General features: G+C 51.8%; 1 protein-coding gene across 2 annotated transcripts in view; it reads left to right on the plus strand.

The window, feature by feature from the left end:
• The window catches only part of LOC116948663 (homeobox protein Hox-A3-like), a 232,717-nt gene that overhangs the window by 55,913 nt on the left and 160,062 nt on the right, over window positions 1-16,742 (plus strand). The window contains exon 1 of one of the 2 annotated variants that reach the window (XM_032965572.2): window positions 12,543-13,506. The exons of the other annotated variant lie outside the window; for it this stretch is intronic. The gene's annotated coding sequence lies outside the window, so the exon portion shown is untranslated. Of the gene's footprint in view, window positions 1-12,542; window positions 13,507-16,742 lie in introns of those variants that run through there. 2 annotated transcript variants of the gene reach the window in all.

Raw genomic sequence — 16,742 nt, forward strand, 5'->3', positions numbered from 1 at the left:
GTCTTCCCAGTGGCGAAGTTTACTAGACACCGCAGCAAGTACGCATTTGATGCCGAGTCGACCCAGATGAGGCCCAGGACAGGTTCAAATAATTGTCACTGGGGTTGGCCGTGAGCGGGAATCGAACTCGGGTAGCCGGGTTCGTATCGCAGCGCACATACACACACACGCACATTGACACACACACTGACACACACACACTGACACACACACTGACAACAACAACCGCCATTCGCCACTAAGTGGCGGTGACGTCACCACGACGCTTGTGCCAGGCCATGTGCACCTTGAGGCCACGTGAATTGTCGAACGCCCGCTGGCAGGAGGTCACGGGGCAGACCCAGCAGGTGCCACGGGTCGACTGACTGAGATGACTGGCTGATGCACCACCTGTGCTCCCTACTGTGCCAACCTGCTGTGCTTTAGCCACCCGGCGCTCCGCTCGTTGTTGTGAGCGTCGCTCCTCCGCCCTCCGTTGTTGTTGGAGGGCGACTGCCTCCAACTGCCCAGTAGCGTCCTTCACGAGCCTCCTCCACAGAGGCCGATCTTGACACCGCTGGTACCAGTCATCGGCAAATCCACTCAGCTCCACGTCCTCCTGTACCACATCACTCCATCTCTTCTCTAGCCCGTGCCGTGCCCGTTTAGCCCCCTCGATCCGGACTAACAAAAGCTGTTTCGTCATGCGGTGGCTGGGCATGCGGGCTACATGACCCAGCCAACGCAGCCTTGCCTGCCGAAGGAGCTCACCGATGAGACCTTGCCTACGATCCATCCTGGGTTTAACCAGGCTGGATTGTGTGAGGAGCTCACACACTGACACACACACTGACACACACACACTGACACAAACACACTGACACACACACACGCGCGTATTTTCCTTCTTTTGTTAGTGGGTGGGGGTTGGATTTAAAAAAAAAGAAATTCAAATCGTTTCCCAGCAAACAATTATTTTCTTTTGTTTAATTATTAATGCGTTATTTATTTATCTATTTCTTGATATACGCCACCGCTTAATTCGGCTGCAAAGACGTTCGCGCCGGGTGTCGCGCGCGCGCTGTCGAGCGGGCGCGCGCGGCACCTCGTTGTTCATTGATTTTGTGTCTTCGACGTTAGTCTACGAAGCTGCGTTTATTGAATAGCCAAGCATAGGGTCGGCTCTATCATTCGCTACGCGCGCGCGTGTGTGTGTGGTGTGTGTAATATATTGTGCATTAGTGGCTTTGTTGGAGATAGGGAGAGAGAGAGAGAGCGAGCGAGCGAGAGAGAGATAGAGAGGAGGCTAATGACATATATATGCGCGCGGATCTGTATTAACAATAATATAGGAGAGGAAAATCAATGGGCATATATTCGTGTAATGTAGATCATGGTGTTTCTACATGAGTTGAATGATACGTGTGTATGTGTGTATGTATTTGTGTACGAAAAACATCGCCGCGAGGGAGACAAAGGCGGTCGGGCGTGGCGCTGGCCATCCACCCCCTCGTGTGCTGTGCCGGCCTTCGTAGGTGCTCGCTAGCAGCACTTGCCGCAAAATGCGGGGGATCTTTGTCTCTCTGTGTGCGTGTGCTGCGTGGCGTGGAGCGGTGGCGCAGTGGTTAGCGCGCTGCGCTCTCAAACACTGCGACCCGAGTTTGATTCCCGTTCACAGCCAACATCATCTGAAACGGACCCTCCCCTATGTCGACTGAGCCTAATGCACATGTATAATTTGTCAGAAATTATCAAGCTGGTGTGGTGTGTAAACATCACCAGTGGGGAGACAAAGGCGGCCGAGTGTTGTGTCTGTTGACCACCAATTCACTCGTTGTGCGCGTGTTCCGGCCGTACGAATCGGGTGCTCGCTCACACAGCACTTGCCCTAACAGCCTGCGTCACCTATACGGTGGATCTTTGTATGTATACATACACAACAGACAAAGATGCATCGTGTAGCTTACGTAGACTTATTGATGTGCTGCACATACATATACGCACACGCATATATATAAAGAATTTAAGAATAACCCTAACAGACTGGTAAGTGTTGCAAACGCGCACGTATGAAGGTCGGTGGTCAGCGCCGCACCCGGCCGCCTTTGCCTCCCTCGTGGCGATGTTTAGGCTGAGTCGACCTAAGGGAGACCAAGGAACCGATTGACAAAAATCGCCACTGCTGTTGATGGCCGTGAGCGGGAATCGAACTCGGATCGCCGGCACTGTGTGTTCAGCAACCACACCCGCCCGTCCGCCTTTGTCTCCCCAGCGGTGAGAGTCTGCAACCCCGGCACCCGGTACTCGAGCCCAGAAACCGGTTCAGATATCACTCCGCCACGAACGTTATCGCCTGCTCGGGAATCGAACCCAACGCAGCGCGGATTCGCAACGGCGTGCGCTAACCACTGCGTCACCGCTCCCCAAACACACACAGACACACACGGACGGCGCGGCATGTACGAGACAGCAGGAGCCCGATCGGGATGTAATGACCGATCTGTGCGGGTTCTTCGCGTTATCTCTCTATATTTGTGGTATCGGTTTTTCTCTCTCTCTCTATATCCTGGAGTTCTAGTTTCCTTATCACAAAATGTTATTCCCGGTTCATAGTCAAGACTCTCCTGAATAGAACTGCTTCTTGAGACTCAGCGAGACTGTGCTGGGTGAACAGATGTAATTCTCCGTCGTCGTCATCAGCATCATCATCATCGGCCATGGTCAATCCACTGCTGGACGAAGGCCTCCCCTGGATCCGTGGCTAAACCTTTCACGATCCTTGCGATGTCATCGTAATCCAAAACCAGCGCCATGCACGTGACCTGATTTCATCACTCAATCACTCCGATAATGACAAAGATGATGATGACGACGACGACGATGTTTTAATCGTATGTGTGTCATCACCTTCATCGTCGACTAGCAATCTGCGTCTGACCTTGACTCGGGTCTCGCCTAGGTTGACTCGGCGTAAAACACAAAAGACAAAGATCCCCCCTATAGCCTTAACAGACTGTTGAGGCAAGTGCTCTTAGCGAGCAACTATGAAGGCCAGAACGGCACACGAGGGAGCGGGTGGCCAGCACCACGCCCGGCCGCCTTTGTCTCCCCAGTGGCGATGTTTACACACCGCACCAGGTACTCATTTGAGGCTGAGTCGACCTAGGGGAGGCCCAGGACCGGTTCAGATAATCGTCACTGATTTTGAGCCGTGAGCGGGAGTCGAACTCGGGTCGCCAGGTTCGTAGCGCAGCGCGCACACCACCGCTACACCACCGCCACACACACACGGACACATCAGCAGTCGGGGAGACTAAGTCGGACGGGCGCCGCTGGGTCTGGCCACGCAACGCAATCCCCCCACGTGTCCCCGGCTGAGTGCAGTCGCAATAGGTGCTCGCTAACAGCACTCGAGCCGAGAAGTGAAATATTTATTTTACGCATTAATACGAAATGTGCGCGCGTGCGTGTGTCTCTGTGTGTGTCTCTTTGTGTGCCCGTGCGTGTGTCTCTGTGTGTCTCTATGTGTGTCTATGTGTGTGTGCGTGCGTGTGTCTCTGTGTGTGTCTCTGTGCGTGTGTCTCCGTGTGTGTCTCTGTGTGTGTGTCTCTGTGTGTCTCTGTGTGTGTGTGCGTGTGTCTCTGTGTGTGTCTCTGTGCGTGTGTCTCTGTGTGCGTCTCTGTGTGTGTGCGTGCGTGTGTCTCTGTGTGTGTGTCTCTGTGCGTGTCTCTGTGTGTGTGTGTGTGCGTGCGTTCTGTAGTATAGCGGTTAGCGCGCCGTGCTACAAACCTGGCCACCCGGGTCGATTCCCGCTCACGGGCAACAGCCGATGACGGTTATCTGAACCGGTCCTGGGCCTTCCCTAGGTCGACTCCGCCTCAAATGAGTACCTGGTGCGATGTGTGGTAAACATCGCCACTAGGGAGAAAAAGGCGGCCGGGCGTGGTGCTGGCCACCCACCCCCTCGTGTGCCGTTGCGGCCTTCAAAGGTGCTCGCTAACAGCACTTGCCCCAACAGTCTGTTACAGGCTATACGGGGGATCTTTGTCTTCTTTTCTGTATACACATGTAGATATATATGCGGTATGGATGTATGTGCGTATACATAACATATATATACATTTGTCAACGTATATGTGCTGTTCGACGTGCTGTTTTGCGTGTGCATGGACGTGTTCTTGTGTGGTTGCATTGGAGCGGTGGCGCAGTGGTTAGCGCACTGTGCAACGAGCCCGGCGACCCGAGTTCGATTCCCGCCGAGGGCCAACAACATCGGTCGCTAAATGTCCGACACGATCCTGAGCCTCCACGAGGTCGATTCAGCCTCGAATGAGCACTGCAGCTGGTGCGATGTGTAGGCATCAGCACTGGGGAGACAAAGGCGGTCGGTCGAACACAGCGATGGCAACATCACCCCCTCGAAGTGCGCCGTGCCGGCTCGCTAACAGCGTTTGTCCCAAAAGTCTGCAAGCCTATGCGACTGATCTTATAGTCTTTGAAATATATGTATATATCTGTGTGTGTGTGTATATATATTTGCGTATATTTATGTACATATACACACGATCACTTGTGTATGTGTGTTGTGCCGGCCTTCATAGGTGCTCGCTAACAGCACTTGCCCCGACAGTCTGTTAAGGTTATACGGGGGATCTTTGTCTTTGTAGTGTTGTGGTAAGCGAGCTGCGCTACGAGTCGCTTCGGCATCAGCCAGTCATCTCAGTCAGTCGACCCGTGGCACCTGGGTCTGCCCCGTGACCTCCTGCCAGCGGGCGTTCGACACTTCACGTGGCCTCAAGGTGCACATGGCCTGGCACAAGCGTCGTGGTGACGTCACCGCCACTTAGTGGCGAATGGCGGTTGTTGTGTGTGTGTGTCAGTGTGTGTGTGTCAATGTGCGTGTGTATGTATGTGCGCTGCGCTACGAACCCAGCTACCCGAGTTCGATTCCCGCTCACGGCCAACATCTGTAACGAATATCTCAAGCGGTTCTGGGCCTCCCCTAGGTCGACTGAGCCTCCAGTGAGTAGCTGATGCGGTGTGTAAACATCGCCACGTGGGGAGACAAAGGCGGCAGGGCGTGGTGCTGGCTACCCACCCCCGCGTGTGCCGTGTCCGCCTTCATAGGCGCTGCTGCTACTCGCTAACAGCACTTGCCCCAACAGTCTGTCAAGGCTATACGGTGGGTATTTGTCTTTGTCTATATATATACAGATCGATGTTTTTTTATATAAAGGATTTTCTTTATTAAAACCAATGCGACCGAAATGTATTTATCTTTCAATAACGGTGCGCCGGGTATCAGTGGCTCTTATTTCGTTAGGGGATGATTACGGGAGGGCTATGGGGAGATCGAGATGGGGGGCCAAGGTGAGAGCTCCTGTGGGTTCTGTGACCTTTCTCGCGATGTCATTCCCTCTCGCCCGTTCCCCGGCCACGGCCAGCATCAGCGGTGAGTGCGTGGCTGTGGATGGCTCTGCGTGTGTGTGTGGCTGTGTGGGGAGCGGTAGTGTAGCGGTTAGCGCTACGCTGCGCTACGAACCCGCAGACCCCGAGTTCGATTCTCGCTCACGGCCAACACCCAGTGGCGATTATCTGAACCGGTCCTGGGCCTCCCCTAGGTCGACCCAACCTCAAATGAGTACCTGGTACGCTGTGTAAACATCGCCACTAGGGAGACAAAGGCGGCCGGGCGTGGTGTTGGCCACCCACCCCTCGTGCCGGCCTTCATAGGTACTCGCCAACAGCACGTAGACAAAGATCCCTTCTATATCCTAAATGGGATGTTTGGGTGTGGGGGGTGGTGGTGGTGCAGTGGTTAGCGCGCTGCGTTTGATTCTCTCTCACGGCCACCATGACCAAAAACGATTATCTTAACCGGTTCTTGGCTTCAAATGAGTGCCTGGCGCTGTGTGTATACATCGCCGCTGGCGTGGTGCTGGCCACCCACTCCTTCGTGTACCATTTCAGCCTCCTTCGCACCTGCTCGCCTACAGCACTTGGCCTCAAAGTATGTTAAGGCTGCGAGGGGCATCTTTGTCTTGTATGCGTGTGAAATGATGGGTGGTGACGATGTGACCCCGGGGTTGATGCGAATCGAACCTAGGTCCGCAGGGTATCGTAGCGCAGTGCGCTGAACACCGCTCCCCACAATATAACGCACACTCGCGCACGATTATATACAAAGGCAAATATTCCCCTTAACAGACTGTTGGAGCAAGTGCTGTTAGCGAGCATCTATAAAGGCCGGAACCGCACACGAGGGGGTGGGTGGGTGGGTGGCCAGCACCACGCCTGGCCGCCTTTGTCTCCCCAGTGCTGGCGATGTTTACAACACCGCACCAGGTACTCACTTGAGACCGAGTCAACCTAGGGGAGGCCCCGGTACCGGTTCCGATAATGGTCACGCTGGTGTGTTGGCCGCGCTCACCCGCTACACTACCGCTCCCCGCGAATACATCGGCGCACGCGCACGCGCGCGCACACACACACGCACGCACGCGCGCGCGTGTACGTACACGCATATTATACATTCTGGGAAAGTATGGGGACACCTCTGTGTGTTCTCACTAAAATGTATCGCGCTGTCAACACCAATTTCAATTGCGCTGTGTTTATATAAGACGGGGGGGGGGGGGGTGTGTGGGGTGTGGGGTGTTTGGTGGGGGGTGTGGGGTTTGGTCTTTTGGCAGCAAGCGACGGGACAAAAAAATATTCTTGGGTTTGAAACAAATAAATATATAATATCTGTGTGGTTGCGTTTATTTCTTTATATATACCTCCGTGCTTTCAGCTGAGCCCCGGCCATTATCACTGACACAGCAGAAATTCGACCAACGGTAACATACGTGTCACCAAACAAAGACAAAGATCCCCCGTGTAGCCTTTAACAGACTGTAGGGGCAAGTGCTGTTAGCGAGCACCTATGAAGGCCGGAACGGCACGCGATGGGCTGGGTGGGCCAGCGCCACGCCCGGCCGCCTTTGTCATTTGAGGCTGAGTCGACCTAGGGGAGGCCAATGACCGGTTCAGATATTCGTCACCGGCGTTGGACGTGAACGGGAATCGAACTCGGGACGCCGGGTTCGTAGCGCAGCGCGCTAACCACTACACAACCGCTCCCCACTGTCACACACATACACGCGCACACGCACTGTATACACGTATGTGTGTGTGTGTGCGTGTGCACGTGTTTGTTTTGGGGAGCGGTCGTGCAGTGGTTAGCGCTCTGGCAAAAAACGCCGGCGTGGCTAACCACCACGCACCCCCGGCCGCCTTTGTCTCTCGCCAGCGCTGATATTTTACGTATCGCACCAGGTACTCAATTGAGGCCGAGTCGACCTAGGGGGGAGGCCCAGGGACCGTTTGAAATACCGAGCACTTGTTTTATTTGTCGTGAGCGGGAATCGAACTCGGGTTGGTAACCACTACCGCCACCGCTGCCCCGCAATCTTTAAAGGCACACGCGTGCGTACACACACACCGAATTGTATACATTAAATAACCCTTTACGCATATATGTATTTAAACAATATTTACTCGGCGAAATATATGTTTGCCAACGTTTGGTGCCGTATCTGTATGTGTCTTGACGTTTTGGATTGTATATCGATGGGCTTTATAGCCTATATATGTCACATGGCAAATCGCACACATATACCTACTCCTATTACATCGGCCGAATCAAGTCAAGCACATTGACAGATTAACAGAATATATTTATATATATGTGGGTGTGAAAGGTACAAAAAAAGCGCCTTTTGGTGAATCCACTGCTGGATGAAGACCTCAACCGGTGCGGGTCGTGGGGTGGAGGAGGAGGGGGGGGGGTTATTTGGCCATACTTCACCACTCTGGGACAGTGGCGGATTTGGTAAAACTCTAGACATTGTCATCATTAATTATCACTGAACCAAAAACACATTTTATTTTCACGTGGCGATACAAAAAGCATGCCTATTTTGTTTGTATTTGTGTACTACGCATTCTCTCACAGTGCTGTATAGTTAGATAGGAAACACGCGTGGATCGGAGGACATAGACTGCACATGTTAGGGGTCATCCGATTAGCACGGTTGGCTACGTACGGCGCGAAAGAAGTTCAACATACCTACTGCCCATAGACTAACACTGCCCATAGACTCAACATTGCACCTCCAATTATCACGGTTAAAAACGTACGGCGTGAAAGAAGTTCAACATACCTACTGCCCATAGACTAACACTGCCCATAGACTCAACATTGCACCTCCAATTATCACGGTTAAAAACGTACGGCGTGAAAGAAGTTCAACATACCTACTGCCCATAGACTAACACTGCCCATAGACTCAACATTGCACCTCCAATTATCACGGTTAAAAAACGTACGGCGTGAAAGAAGTTCAACATACCTACTGCACATAGACTAACACTGCCCATAGACTCAACATTGCACCTCCAATTATCACGGTTAAAAAACGTACGGCGTGAAAGAAGTTCAACATGCCTACTGCCCATAGACTAACACTGCCCATAGACTCAACATTGCACCTCCAATTAGCACGGTTAACAACGTACGGCGTGAAAGAAGTTCAACATACCTACTGCCCATAGACTAACACTGCCCATAGACTCAACATTGCACCTCCAATTATCACGGTTAACAACGTACGGCGTGAAAGAAGTTCAACGTACCTACTGCCCATAGACTAACACTGCCCATAGACTCAACATTGCACCTCCAATTGGCACGGTTAACAACGTACGGCGTGAAAGAAGTTCAACATACCTACTGCCCATAGACTAACACTGCCCATAGACTCAACATTGCACCTCCAATTATCACGGTTAAAAACGTACGGCGTGAAAGAAGTTCAACATACCTACTGCCCATAGACTAACACTGCCCATAGACTCAACATTGCACCTCCAATTATCACGGTTAAAAAACGTACGGCGTGAAAGAAGTTCAACATGCCTACTGCCCATAGACTAACACTGCCCATAGACTCAACATTGCACCTCCAATTATCACGGTTAACAACGTACGGCGTGAAAGAAGTTCAACATGCCTACTGCCCATAGACTAACACTGCCCACAGACTCAACATTGCACCTCCAATTAGCACGGTTAACAACGTACGGCGCGAAAGAAGTTCAACGTACACACATATCGCATTGGGCCGCTTGGGAGTGGGCATCACGCCTCGAGGCTGGAAGCAACGGGGTGGGGGGGCGGGGGGGATGGGATGACGCCCGACGGTGGAGACTCAGAACGGAACGGCAGTCGAAGGAGAGTCGGGTGGTGACAACACGCAGGAGCCCTCGCGTGTGGCACTCATCCGCGGCGGAGATGGAGCGACGCGATGGGGTGGCCCGCTGCGTCGTGGTTTGCATAGCGAGACCGCGATGTTCGAGATGGTGACTGATGACTTTTTAGGGATAGAGAGGCCTTCATCCAGCAGTGGATATATCATGGCTGGTGGTGGTGGTGATGATGACGATGACGGTGATGCTGATGATGATGATGATATACAACACCGAGCTATGTAGCTCTTTTTCAGAAGCGACCTGGCCACAAACGATAGATCGACGAAGTGGGCTTATCACGTGGACATTTATTAACGGCCAAAATGCTCGCAAACGCGCGACGTTCATTCTAAACGTGGAGGGGGAAAACCGGAGAATAATCCACGCGGCCACGGGCGTCAGGGTCGGAATCGAACCCACGACGTCCTGGACACCAGGCGAGGGAGTTAACATCTCCTAGCCACCGCGGCGCCCCTGTGAACATACAGGCTGTGTACTGTCTATAATGATATGTCATCATGTGCCAAGCTTAACCCAACAATTCACGTTCTATATATATACGCGTACATAAAAGCGAAGTTATGCGTTAATGTTTGTTAAACGATGGTGTAATTTGATATTCTGTAATTAGATAACTGTGTTTTTTTTGTCTCTCTCCCTTCATAATAATAATATTAATCATAATTTCGTTCCAACTTTAATGAATTAAAATTAACGGAATGCGTTTTGGGCAATGCGTGAGCATAAGCACAAATCATTTTAAGCTCAACACCAGCACAATCATCATCATCATCTTCATCATAATTAACTCTGCCTTATATGGAACCGACTGGCCCGAGAGAGAAAGAGGAACATCCCTTGGGGAGATGGAGCGATGTCTGGGTGGATGGATTGTTACATCGTGAGACCTTGAGAGGGATGGGTATCGGCTTTTGTCGGGGGTGGGGGGGGGCGGGTGGGGGTCTTCATCCAGCAGTGGATTGAGCGTGGCTGCTGCTGATGATGATGGCAAAATGTATGATCTGTATAGATACGGAATCTATATAATACATAATTATATAATGTGTAATGTAGGCTATATATAATTTCGTACCGAAATTTACGCATGTTTTGTAGCGTTCGGAGGATATTATTAAACCCTTGACGTATTTGTACACACTATATGCAATCCACGATATGTTTGTGACCTGTGTATTAGCACGAGGTAGGGTTATTGCTCGGAACGTTAGTGACACGATAGCATATTGCCATTGTTGTTATTTGTGTCCTTCCGTGGCCTTGTGCCATGGAATGAATTGGATCGGCCCCTCCCAATTCTGTCAGAAATACCCGCAGTTGCACCGCCTGCATACTCGGCTGTGTTTGCGAGCGCACGTTGCGCTCCAATGTGTCTTGGGGCATCGGGAGACGAGAGAGAGAAATGCCCTTACAGTTGGAGAGCGTGGAGAGAGAGAGAGAGATGGAAAGGAGAGGGGAGGGAGATAGCGACCACGAGAGAGAAGAGAGAGGTAACAGATGGAACGGAGAGAAAGGAGAGAGAGGGGGGGGGGACCGAGAGAGCTAAAGGAGATAGAGGGCAAGAGAGAGAGGAGAGGGGGGGGGATGAGAAATGGAGGAGGAGAGAAGGAGCAGCAGAGAGAGGTAACAGAGAGATAAGCTGCAGAGAGGGGGGAGGAGAGAGGGGGCGAGAGAGAATGGGACGGAGAGGCGGGAGAGAGGGGGATAGAGAGGGAGGAGGAGAGAGCAAGGTAACAGAGAGATATGGAAGGGAGGCGGGGAGAGCGAGCGAGAGAGAATGGAGCAGAGATGCGAGCGAGCGAGAGAGGGAAGGGAGAGCGCGCAATGGAGGGAGGCGGTGGTGGGATGCGAGGGGGGGGGGACGGTGGGGGGTGGACTCTGCATTAATGTCCCATAAATCTCTCTCTCTCTCTCTATAAACGACAGAGGTAACGCAAACGCATTGTGCGACCATTGCTCAGGCGACAACCCCGCCCCTTACCCGATGTGTGCCTCTCCTCGCTTTATTAAAAAAAAAAATAGTAATAACTAATACGCAATAATATAATTATATTACAACAATAACAACACTAATTATTTAAATAATAGCAGCTCCCTTAATAACGTTTACCCCATTTCTGTCCGTTTGTTTGTCGTTGTAATTATTGAGAGCGCGCGCGCGCGCGCGTTCGACCGCGCGCATTAACACGCGCGGCATCCCTTTTTTTTGCGCTCACAAAGACGATGTGGTTTGCAGAAATAAATATTTAATGATTCAACAACAACAACAAGAACAACAAAATATTCCGGCTTTTAATGAGATGAAACCCAATTTCTGACTGAAATTGTAATTATTGACAGTGCGTGTGTCTGTATGTGTGTTGTTATACACTGCGGGGGAGTGGTGGTGCAGCGGTTAGCGCGCTGCGCTGCGAACCCGGCGACCCGGGTTCGATTCCCGCTCACGGCCAGTACCAATGACGATTATCTGAGCCGGTCCTGGGCCTCCTCCCCCCCCCCCCTAGGTCGACTCAACCTCAAATGAGTACCTGGTGCAATGTGTAAACATCGCCACTGGGGAGACAAAGGCGCTCGGGCGTGGTGCTGCCCAACCACCCTCTCGTGTGCTTGTGCCGGCCCTCAAAGATGCTCGCAACACTTGCCCCAAGAGTCGGTAATTGCAGGCTATACGGGGGATCTTTGTCTTTGTTGTTTTGTTATACCGCACATCACTTGCAGACGCATCGCACCAAAAATTAAGACTGAGTCGACCTAGGGGAGGTCCAGTGCCGGTTCAGATAATCGTCACTGGGTGTTGGTCGTGAGCAGAAATCGAACTCGATGTACGACTTGCACGTGCGTATGCGTGTACAATGCGTGCGGCTGTGGAGAGCGGTGGCGCTGTGGAGAGCGCGCTGGGTTTACGAATCCCGGCGACTCGGGTTCGATTCCTACTCACGGTCACAAACACCGGTGACGATTATCTCCGAACCAGTCCCGGGTTTCTCTGAGGTCGACTCAGCCGGCCTTCATATGTACTAGCCAACAGCACTTGTCTCCAAAAAAAAAAAATCCGTCAATGCTATACGGGGGATGTTTGCCTTTTGATTGTCATCACAATCATCATCATGAGCAGGAGACATGTTCAATCTACTGCTGGGTGTAACACTTTCTTCCCCACTCACGATGCTGCCACGTGTGTGTGTGTAGCTCCATCCCACTATGGGTGGCTGTATATATATAGGATATACGTACGTCTGTGTGTGGATGCTTATGCGTATACGTGTTTGTGTGTTCCTATACAGTACTGCGTATTTGTGTGCAGGTTTTGTGCGTTTTGTTGAATATCGGCGCGTGTGTGCATCTACCATTGAGTGCCACAATTGACATTAATTATATATATGTGCACCTTTGGAATGAGTATAGCCCGCAAACCTCAATCTTGCACGATAGTTTTTGTATTACTTTATTGTTATACGCGTGTGTATACATATATATCTGTTTGTGTGCAGTGGGGAGCGGTAGCGCAGTGGTTAGAGTTCGATTCCCGCTCACGGCTTCCGACACCGGCGACGATTATCCGAACCGGTCCTGGGCCTCCCCTAGGTGGACTCAGCCTCAAAAATGCAGCACCCGGCGGGGTGTCTCAACATCAGTAACTGGGGAGACAAAGGCGGCCGGGTGTGGTGCTGGCCACCCGTCCACACACAACCTTTCATAGGCGCTACCCGCTAGCAGCACGTGCGCCAACACTATTTACATCAGCCAAACGGTATGGAATCGTGGTACACCTGTGTGTGTATAGCAGTATACGTGTACATAGCGGAGGGTATTAACATATAAACCAAACAATGTTTTTTTTTTACCAGCTAAGATCCAATGAGCTCTATATATCTCTCTCTTGCAGAAGCGACCTGGCCATCACAAATGATATACTCAACGAAGTGGGCTTATCATCATCATCAGCATCGTTACCACGTGGAAATTTATAGCAGCAGCAGCGAAATAATCTAAATGCATAGGGATGTTGATTCTCAATGTGGATTGGGCAGGGTGGGGGGGAGAAGTAAACAAACCGGAGGACCCGGAGAAAAATCCACGCGACCACGGGGAGAGAGAGAGAGCGAGAGGGGAGACACGCAAACTCGCTTTCGACCGCGATACTGGTAGCGTCGTTGCATTGTCGCCGTGCGGGCGAAGACGAAGAGGCGCGCCGATGGGAGAGAGACAAAGGAGGCCGTGAGTTATGAGTGTAATGTCAAGGGGTCTCGCATCAGACCCCCAATCACTCGTTGTGTTAGCGCCTGCCCACCGCTCCGCGCGGTTTTTTTTTGGTTCAACTGCTTGCAAATGTTATAGAATTCGTACAAAGGACCTCTCGTATAATTTGTTAATTTTTTAGCGGCCGCTTGACAAGCAGGCATCGGGGGGCTTTGGATTTTTGCTGTGAGCTATGGCCATATGTGTGCGTGTCTAGATGTGCGTGTGCGTGTCTAGATGTGTGTGTGCGTGTCTAGATGTGTGTGCGTGTGGGTGTTTGCGCGTGTGTGTGGGGAGCGGTGGCGCAGCGGTTAGGATCGCTGCCCTATGAACCCGGCGGCCCGAATTCGTATTCCTGTTCACGGCCACCGACACCCCGTGACGATCATCTGAACCGGTCATGAGCATCCGCTACGTCAACTCAGCCTCAAACATGAATACCTGGTTCGGTGTGTAAATAATCGTCAGTAAGGAGACAAAGGCGGCCGGGCGGTATGATGGCCACATCACCCCCGTTCCGGCCTTCATAGGTGCTCGCTAACAGAATTTGCTCCAACAGCATGTTAAAGGCTATTCGGGTGATCTTTGTCTCTGTATTGTGTGAATGTCTTTGTGTATTGTGCTTGTGGTGTGCTTGTGGTGTGTATTGTGTTGATAAGTGTGCGTATATATGTGTGTGTACGTGTATCAAATTAAAGACAATAGCTGCTGCCTAACTACACATGCGGCAATAATATATGTAGGTTATACGGTAGATCTTTGTGTGTGTGTGTACATGTATCTATGTTTGCGTGCATCTATATATCTTTGCGTGTATAAATGCGTATACTGTTCATATATGTGCGTGTCTATGTAATGGGTAATGCCGCACAAGCCCAATTAACAGAAATACAATAAATTTGTCGATAACACTGTGGACTTAAAAGAAAATAAATATACATATAATGTGCGACGTTTCAGGCAATAACCCTTCTTCATAGCACGTACATATTTGCGTTTCTTTACACGCGTATGGCATTTTATACTTGATTTGATAATTACCTGCGCTGGGCCTCCCCTAGGTCAGTTCAGCCTCGAATTAATGCATTTCGCTGTGCGTATAACTGGTGAAACGTTCCGCCCTTAATAGGTGCTCGCTAACAGCACTTCCCCCTCCCCCCCCCCCCGCAGTCGGGTAACGCTCTACGGGGGGGATCTTTGTCAGCTGTGTATGTGTACAGTGGGCGAATGATCACATCGCGGTTTTGGCCGGGAAGTATTCATCCAGCAGTGGATAGTTGGATGGCTGATTCGGATGACGACGATTCCCGTATGGCACGCGCACGCGCGTACGCCGCACGTGGTTTACGTACTCACACCGCTTGATAACGTTGAACTAAAGACAAAGATCCCCTCTAATAGTCTGAAGAGACACTTTGGGGCAGCAGCACCTATGAAGGCCGGCACGATGGCGCGGGTGGACAGCACCACGCCCGGTCGCCTTTGTCTCCCCAGTGCACGTGTTTGCACACCGCAGCAGCTACGCAATTTGAGGCTGAGTCGACCTAGGAGAGGTCGTCACTGACTTTGGTGGTGGCCGTGACTGAACTCGGTTCACCGGGTTTTGTAACGCTGCGCGCTAACCACTGCGCCACCGCTCCCCCAACAGACACATATATACACACACACTCGCGCGCATACAACACGTATACACGCAACGTATATACACAAGGGCTCTATGTGTACTTCCGACGCAATACATTCACCCCATCACCAGTTAATTACGAAGGTTGCGGTGCGAATAACCTGTTCGCGAGATCATTGCACAGATGCATCGTACGCACAGCGTTTGCAAAACAATGATAGTCACCCGCAAAAAGCATTACACAGAGAGGTTTTGAACAGTTTTGTTCACGAGTACCACCTCCATGTGCATATCCCGTTAACAGATTGTTGGGACAAGTGCTATTAGCGAGCACCTATGAAGGCCGGCACAGCACCCGAGGGGGTGTGTGGCCAGCACCACGCCCGGCCGCCTTTGTATCCCCCAGTGGCGATGTTTTACACACCGCACCAGGTACTCGTTTGAGGCTGAGTCGACCCAGGGGAGGCCCAGTCCCGGTTTATAAAATCGTCACGGGTGTTGGTGGCCGTGAGCGGGAATCGAACTTGGCTCGCGAGCTACACTAATCGCTACACCACCGCTCCCCCTACACACACACATACATGTGTACCGTAAGCATATACGTACACAAATGTGTATATATGTAATAATACATCTGCCAATCCACTGCTGGATGGAGGCCTCCCCTCTCCCCACGTGTTAACGAGCCTCTGCATAGGCCCGCGCTGTGCAGGAGAAGGAGGTGGCCGACACCACGCCCGGCCGCCTTTGTCTCCCAAGTACTGTCGTTTCACACACACACACGTTGCAGCTTCATGCGACCCCGTGGAGAGATTGATCCAAGCTGACGGGAGGGTCCCGGATATCAACAATCGCCACTGATGTCGGCCGTGGCCGTGAATCGAATTCACGGAGCGCTCGGTTCGTCTGTGTAGTGCGCTCACCGCTGCGCCACCGCTCCCCACGAGACAAAGATCCCCACCCCCCATGACCCGAGGAGGGACAAATGTTGTTAGAAAGCACCAAAGACAAAGATACCCCCGTGTAGCCTTCACAGACTGTTGGGGCAAGTGCTGTCAGCGAGCACCTACGAAGGCCGGCACGGCACATTGGGGGGTTGGGTGGTCAGCACCACGCCGGACCGCCTTTGTCTCCCCAGTGGAAATGTTTTTTTTTTTTACACACAGCACAAAGTACTAATTTGAGGCTGAGTCGACCTAGGGGAGGCCCGGGGACCGGTTCAGATAATCGTCACCGGTGTTGACCGAACTCGGGTCGCCAGGTTCGTAGCGCTAACCGCTACACCACCGCCCCCCACACACCACGCACAGACCACAGACCAAGCAGGGACGCGACGTTCATGGCTCAACAGCCATCGATAGCTGCTACTGCTGCGACTACTGCTGCAGGAGCAGCTGCAGGAGCAGCAGTAGCTATTTATTGAGCTGCTACGGCTGTTACTGCTACTGATCATGTTTTGCTACTAATGCTGCTACTTCTGCTGTGGTTGCTGCTGTTACTGCTGCTGCTCCTACTACTGCTGCTACCACCGCAACTGCTGCTAATTACTGTTGCGGAGGCGATAGTGATGATGATGATGTTGGTGATGGTG

Source organism: Petromyzon marinus, chromosome 34, assembly GCF_048934315.1.
Source record: "Petromyzon marinus isolate PM22_M1 ecotype Great Lakes invasive population chromosome 34, UKy_Petmar_22M1.pri1.0, whole genome shotgun sequence".
In the NCBI taxonomy this organism is placed as follows: Eukaryota; Metazoa; Chordata; class Hyperoartia; order Petromyzontiformes; family Petromyzontidae; genus Petromyzon; species Petromyzon marinus.